At 41.0% G+C, this 7,164-nt stretch overlaps 1 long non-coding RNA gene across 1 annotated transcript; it reads right to left on the bottom strand.

Moving 5' to 3' along the window:
- Positions 1–3,335: 3,335 nt before the first annotated feature.
- On the bottom strand, positions 3,336–4,923 carry LOC143861915 (uncharacterized). Its single transcript, XR_013240070.1, has 2 exons — positions 4,129–4,923; positions 3,336–3,934 (listed from the first exon to the last, which is right to left on the bottom strand). It is a non-coding gene; the product is annotated as an uncharacterized LOC143861915 (long non-coding RNA).
- Between the last annotated feature and the right edge of the window lie 2,241 nt (positions 4,924–7,164).

Genomic DNA, 7,164 nt, shown 5'->3' with positions numbered 1-7,164 from the left:
TCAATCAATCACATGGGTCCATGAGCATATTGATCTTAAAAATCCATAAATGGAAGGAGGAATTAATCCTCTAATTGCTTAATAAATTCTCAACATGTCTTCTGAAACATCCCACCCCTATCAAGAAGATTTGGACCCTGCACCAATAGGGAAATTTTAAATAAAGACCACATAGTTTTTTTCTTTTTCTTTTTCTTTTTCTTTTTGAAGAAGACCGCATAGTTAATAGCACTTAACCTCCAAAACAATCACCCAAACACAAAAAATGATCCTAGAATATGAGCACTAATTTGGAAGGTTTGTGTTCCACAAAAATTAATTTCTTTTTGTGGAAATTGTTAAAAAACTTAAAATGAAGGTCTTACTCGCCTTTGATGTAAGTCCACTCGGACTAATCCACCTACGCGGCTTCTTGTATTTAAAGTGATTCGGTGGCAATACGTTGCTGCTTTATTTTTATTTTTTTTTGAAAATTGACAATTTTATTGATGCTATGAAGATTACAATGGGGACTAGGGGTCCCAACTTGCACTACGTAGAATCAATTAAGGGTGGCCAGGAGCATACTCCTTGGCCAGTAAAACAAAACAAAATCTTCCGTGTCAAACCGCTGAAGATAGGTGAATACTTCCATGCACTCCCACCATGCCAAATCGCTATATCACTTCCCTTTCGATATCTTCATCTCCTACCGCATCCAAAAGAAACCTTCACCAAACTCCTTCCTTTCCTTTACATTACCCAATGGTCATAGTCATTCAGTTTGTATCATTGGATGACAAGCCTACACACTCCCCTTAGCTATAATCATGAAGGGTCAAGAAACCCAGCATGATTATGAGCAATTCCTCCGACTCCGGATACCCACCACCCTAATGCCCCACAGAGGCTAAGCCATGTAAGATTCCTAGCACATGAAATCCTTCCATTGCTTCTGAAGGCGTTCTCCCAACAAGGCCATCTCTTCCTCAGCATTCATCTTTCTCAAGTGCTACACGACCTTCTCTAGCACCAAAGACCCTAAGGGTAAACCAATATTTCGATCGCCAGAACAGGAGGAAAATTCGCAAAACTCATCCTGAATATCCATTTCGGCTAAAATTTTAGCTTCCAAGGCCTCATGACTATAAAACAAAAAGGAGCTCCTCCCCCCCCCCCCCCCCCCCCTCTCTCTCTCTCTCACACACACACACACAACCCAAAGGCTACTAACTGGAAAAACTAGTAATAATAATTCAACCCAAAACAAAACCTACCCTGGGCGACCGGGAATAAAATTTGAGGAGATTTGAGAATCTACTATTTTTCTTTCTTGACCCTACCAAAAATGCATCCAAGAATTTCTCAATAATGCGATCGAGAAGGTTATTTCCTGATCTTTCCGCCTTAGCATTAAGATTAGGCGATGATTAAAGCCGCCAGAGGCTCGGGGAACGAAGGTATTACTTAGTTTTGGAGGGAGGGCACCTTTATTTCTATCCTTATTGGGAAGGTCCGACCAAGCAACTTTTTCTAAGGGCAACAGAGTCAAAAGGCTTAATCTTCTCTAGCCCCACCAGGGGCAGACAAGACTGACCAATGCTCCTAACTGCAGGCCCCTTTACACCTTTCTCAAGTTCTTTTTCAGTGCCATCCTTGGATTTGAAATTTCAATTAGACAGGGGAACCAACGGCTCACCAAGAGGCCGGTCCTCAATCGGCGGGGAACCCCCAGACGGCTGTATAATGCCCATACCGGCACATCCCAAGGAACTAGAGTACTCCAAAACATCACTTTTATTATTGTGTTGTTTCTGAAGATCAATCCCAATGGAGTAAACCATATCAAGGATTCTAATTCTAACACAAGAACAATGGAAAAGCCACCGGGGGGCCAGAATTTTGGCCGAGACAAAACTCATACAATGCTGGTGGTTACCTTCCATTTTGGTTTCCAATACTTTGCCAAATAGACTCCCTATAGCTTCCATCATTGAAACAGCCCATGCATGCAGAGGGATGCCATAAAAATTAACCCAAAGAGCTTCCTCACCTTGAAGGAACTCCCTATTCCATGGTGAGAGAGAAACCAAATGATTACCCTACAGCTTCAGATCCCATAGCAAGAATCTGTGATACCTGGACTTCAGATTCAAACATAAAGAGGATCTCGTCCTCCTCCAAGGTACAAGGGCAATATAAGGATGGAAAATCCCAAACTTTTTGTGCCCAAAACCAGAGATCCTCCAGAGACATGTATCTGTGTTTCTTTTTCCCTATAAGACAAGCTTTTAGGGTGTCCGTACAAGTAAGCACTTCCTTGCCGGAAATGGAAAGAGCTGGGCTCCCTTTACCCTCAAGAAAGTGGATTTTACGCCAATCAGGCCATCGACCGTCCACCTGACAGTTAGCCTCCATTCTAGGCTCTGAACTAACACGGGCAACCCATTTTGACGGATTTTCAGACCATTGACACCAACGGCACTTATCCCGCCACCTTAAATTAAAATATTTACAGGAGGAACAAAACCAACCACCAGGACTATTCTGTAGTTTAATATTCCTATTGGAACTCTTCCCCTTCCCGGAAAACATTACAGAGGAAGGTTTCGGTTCTGCTTTAACCTGCGAGCACCTTCTACATTTTTGCCTCCATCTAAAATTGTGGTAGGAACAGTAGTAGCACTGCCAATCCTCCGACAATCCTTCATCTCCTCCTCCAACCATTTCCTTCTCCTCACGACACTCTTTTGACTAGTTTAAATTTGGGCTTGGAGTGCAGGTATTATTTCCCGAAAGAAAATTTCTTTTTCTTGCTTCTTTATATTTTGTCGATGCCTCCTATAAGTTTTGAAGTACATGTTGGAGTCTATCGCTCGGGTGTTCAACATATCACCTGCCTCCACACTTTCCATATGTGGTACGAAAGCCACATCTAGTACACACCGCAGATTTTTCTCGAGCACTACTTCAAATGAATTAAATCTCTTCGATTGATTGACTGAGCGGTTAAATGCAAACTCATTTTGAAATAATACATGATCCCATCGCTTTGGGTTGCTTCCCACCAAACTACTTAGTAGATTACCCAAACTCCTTTTTGCAACCTCTATTTTCCCAGTTCGGGGTGTTATGCAATAGCAAAGGTTTTAGTACCAACCTACTTTTTCTATAAACATTGCCAAAAGTGGATGACCAACTGACGTAGGACAGGGAAGAGAAAGGTAAGAAAGAGAAGAATAGAAGAAAGAGACGAAAGGGATAGACAAGAAACAGGGGGAAAGAGAAGAACGGAAGAAGGAAGAAAAGAGAAATAAGAAGGGAGAAATTGCACGTAGTATTATTCCAAAAGCCACTAGTCCAACACCACATGTCACATATATACGGGAAAATGAAAATTACCAAATGAAATAAAATGAAAATAAAAGCAGAAAATAAAACTAAGGGAAAATATGCCACTTATTGGCTGCCCCCGCCTAAAGTAGCGTCATGATCTCCATCATTCTCCCCTTCTTGAAAGAGCTTGCCTTCGAGTTCCCTACTAGCCTTGTCATCATGGTAGTATGCCTAGATCAAATATGTGGATGATCTATTCTAGCAGCTGGAGTAGTAACCCGTTGAAGTCACTCATGTTGTATAATGCTCCCGACACCCGTGAAAGTAGTATGAAATGCGAGTGGAGAGGGAGGGAAGAAATGACGCAGGGCAAGTCGGCGAAACCACGAAGCTCGGATATGATGTTCGGTTCCAATAGATCTGACAGAAGAGAGTGGGCTTTTCAACGGGCCGATAAATGGCGCTCTGATACCATTTCCACTACCAACAGTCCAGGAAATGCAAATACAGCAAGGTCTCAGTTGAGGCTAATTCACAAATAGTTGGTAGGCTACCAATTCAAGACCCAAATAGCTTAATTGCCCTCCAACAGAGGCTTAAAGTGACAAATCCTCCATGCCTGTTCACGGTTTGTTCAACTCACACAAACTTAATCCAAATTCAAAATGAGACTAAAACTATGGAATTATGGGAATTATGCAATCTCACGTTCTCACATTTAGATAAAAGCTAGGCTACCTTTTAAAGTGAAATGAGAAGAAAATTAATGGAGCTTTCTAATCTGTTATGCAAGAAATATGAGAATCCACATACCACTAGCTTAGGATCGAATTCATTGAAGAAAATCCCTTGAGTTTGATGGCGGTTTGCACTGGACACGACAGTCCAATTCAAACACAATTGGACTTTATACCTTTGGAATCCAAAGCAACAAGTAACAGCCAATCAGTGGACAAAGCTCCTCAAATATTGGGAAAACTGCATGGAATCCCACACTAACCACATATGAGCAGTTCCAAAAATCAAAGTCTAAGGCAGCCTTTAGTGACCTTCGAATCAAATTGCATTCATTTAAACCAAAAATACAAGTATAATCAAATTCCAAACCCCATTCGATTTGTTGTTGTTTGAATACAAACAAATGAGAGTTGAAAATTTACCACAGCCCATCACGAAATACTTTAATGAAATCGCCATTCATAGAGGGGAAAAATATGAACACTAAGAGATGGAATTTCTGCTCTTTTGACAACCTTGAATACCGTCATCCATGGAATGAGCAAGGCGATGCCCTTCCTTCCAGTTAAAATTGATAAAAACCCTTGCAAGCTACAGCGTAAAACAAGAAGTAGGAAGGAAGCTTGAATCACAAGCCTGTTAACTTCATTGCTCCATCCGATTAAACATCAAAGGATTGAAACCCTAAGTTTCAAATGAAAAAGAGAAATGATATCCCCCGCCCTTAACGTTATCTGCCAACTTTCAAATGAAAGGAAAAACGGTGCAGGGAGTGAATTTATCCTCAAGTAGTGAACCGTTCTCACGGAAAACGTAGAAGGGGGGGATTTTATCCGTCAAAAGGGGGGGTATCATTCCCCATGTAAAATATCAAAAACTGCCCTAAAGAAGGATATGTGGGGATTTATTAAGTAGCACATTGCAAGGAAAAAGACATAACTATCCCTCCTATGAAATGACAATTAAGGTCACTTAAATCTTCTAAATGACTAAGCTACCCTTACCAAGTGGAAATGACCAAAATGGGCAAGAAAGGATAAATTTGGCTAAACCGCCGCTAAGTAACAAAATAAAAAGGAAATCACTACACTAATGAGCTGTTTAGGCTGGTGTAGTCTTTGCCATGGGTATGCTTCTACATCAAGAAATCACCCATTTAGAACCATAAGAACGCAAGCCTCATCTAAAAAAGGAAAGTTGCTGGGAAGATAGCAATGTACTGCTCTTGGGCTGACGTGATAGTTATGGGTTGCACCAATCCACAACCAGCCTCCATAAGGTCATCACCAATAAAGTCATTTGTTGGTCTAGATCCATTAAATCAAACCGACAATTCACCCAATTATTGTCATGTTTATTGAAACCCTTTTTCTCAACCTCCTCAATCCTCTCAATCTGAACATCAATTGCAGAGTCAACATTGGCACTATGCTCCTGTCCTAATGTGGAATAGGAATCCTTAATGGAAGCTCTAACTCTCTATACTCTAGCAATGCCTCATCAATCACTATACTCTATGGCTTTGTATCTACGCTATCCGGCAACGCTAGTGTTCACAACTTCCTCCTCTTCTTGAGAATTGACCTCATCATCACGTGGTAGAGGAGGATAAGTAGCTAAGCGGCTCCCCTACAAATCCCATTGTCTCATTAGAAGCTCTAGTCTTTTCTTCGTTGCCTTAACTTCAGTTTGTCATTCATGACGAGCTGCTTCTACACGCATCAACCTCTTTTCATACCAATGGCGCATAAGAACTCATAAATTCATCACGAACCTCCTCCTACATACAAAATAGAGGCTCACCCAAGTCACGATGCTCCATCAACATGTGCATCCCTAACAATTTGGCCTTACGGACCACGATGTCTCTGACTCGACTAATGGTCTCTCGATGATCATAACCGTAGTATTCATGGTAAGCCTCAAGAGCATCGATCCACTGTAGACATGCAGCTTCATAATTACCATAGAGATTGTAGCCATTAAAATATGGAACGATTGGTGGATCCATTGTCGGGAGTTTGAATCCCCATTGATGCGAGTTTGAATCCCCCGGGGCTTACCCAATGCGCATGGTTTATGGGTGATTGCACTCATCCCTAGTGAATAATCCCACCCTAAAACTTGGGGTGGGATACCCTATGTCATAAAAAAGGATAGGTGGACCGTGGACGGTTCTAAGCCAAACCAATGTACGTAGATGAATTGTTTGTCAATACCCTTCATATTCTAGGGAGCTTAGCCTACTACTCTGCTAGATCCTTAAAATTTTCTCCAATAATCATAGGGAAATGATATAAGCACAAGCATGTTTTGATATTTGCACTAACTCATCTTGTCTTTTATTATTTAAGGAGTTGTCAACGGTTATCGTAGTTCCCACAAAGTTCTCACAATCCAATTAATAAAGAAAAAACAAGTTGGGGTTGTGCAATAGTTAAAACATGGTTGTGCTGATATCATTTCCCCAATAATAAGATCCACTATAAGGACGTTTTTGATGGTCCAACTCCAATTGTAGAGGCATAGTGAAGGTATTTAATGATTTATAAATGTTGAAACAGATGAAGACAATTTGAAAGCTGAGTGAATTGCTATCTGTAGACACCCCATTTTGTCAAGACCGTGCTAGTGATAGGTTGTCACGAGAACGAGTCATGTGATGACTCCCAGAGCTCCTTTAGTATTTCTCTCGATCTCTCTTTAGTTTCTAGAACAAAAATGTTTCATTAAAATGAGTTTTGTTCTGAGATTAAACCAAAACCCATCTCCAAGTGGCACCCGCCTTTTACGGCACCACCAAAGAGCCCGTTCTTATGCGGGACTAAACCAGAAACTAACTTTTGGAATAAAAAAAACCACTTTTTGGGAACCGCGAATCACTCTCAGAGGCCAAAAATCAATTCTGGGGACTAAAGAACACTGTTTTTTGAAAACAAACCCCCCTTCGATTTTCCTAAATCACAAGGCAAACCAAATCGCAGGGTGTGATTTCAAATTACAATCTGCGATTTGGCTGCCGACCTGACAATGTGTCAGGAGCAAATCATTTCAGCCCTAGTGAAATCTATATATAGGGCTTTGAGTTGAGTTAAAAAATAAGTTCGAAAT

Source organism: Tasmannia lanceolata, unplaced genomic scaffold, assembly GCF_043159265.1.
Source record: "Tasmannia lanceolata isolate RefF3 unplaced genomic scaffold, GAP_Taslan_0.1 ptg000003l, whole genome shotgun sequence".
NCBI classification, from domain to species: domain Eukaryota; kingdom Viridiplantae; phylum Streptophyta; class Magnoliopsida; order Canellales; family Winteraceae; genus Tasmannia; species Tasmannia lanceolata.
The sequence above is the reverse complement of the archived record's forward strand: the minus strand, read 5'-3'. Positions and strand labels throughout refer to the sequence as shown.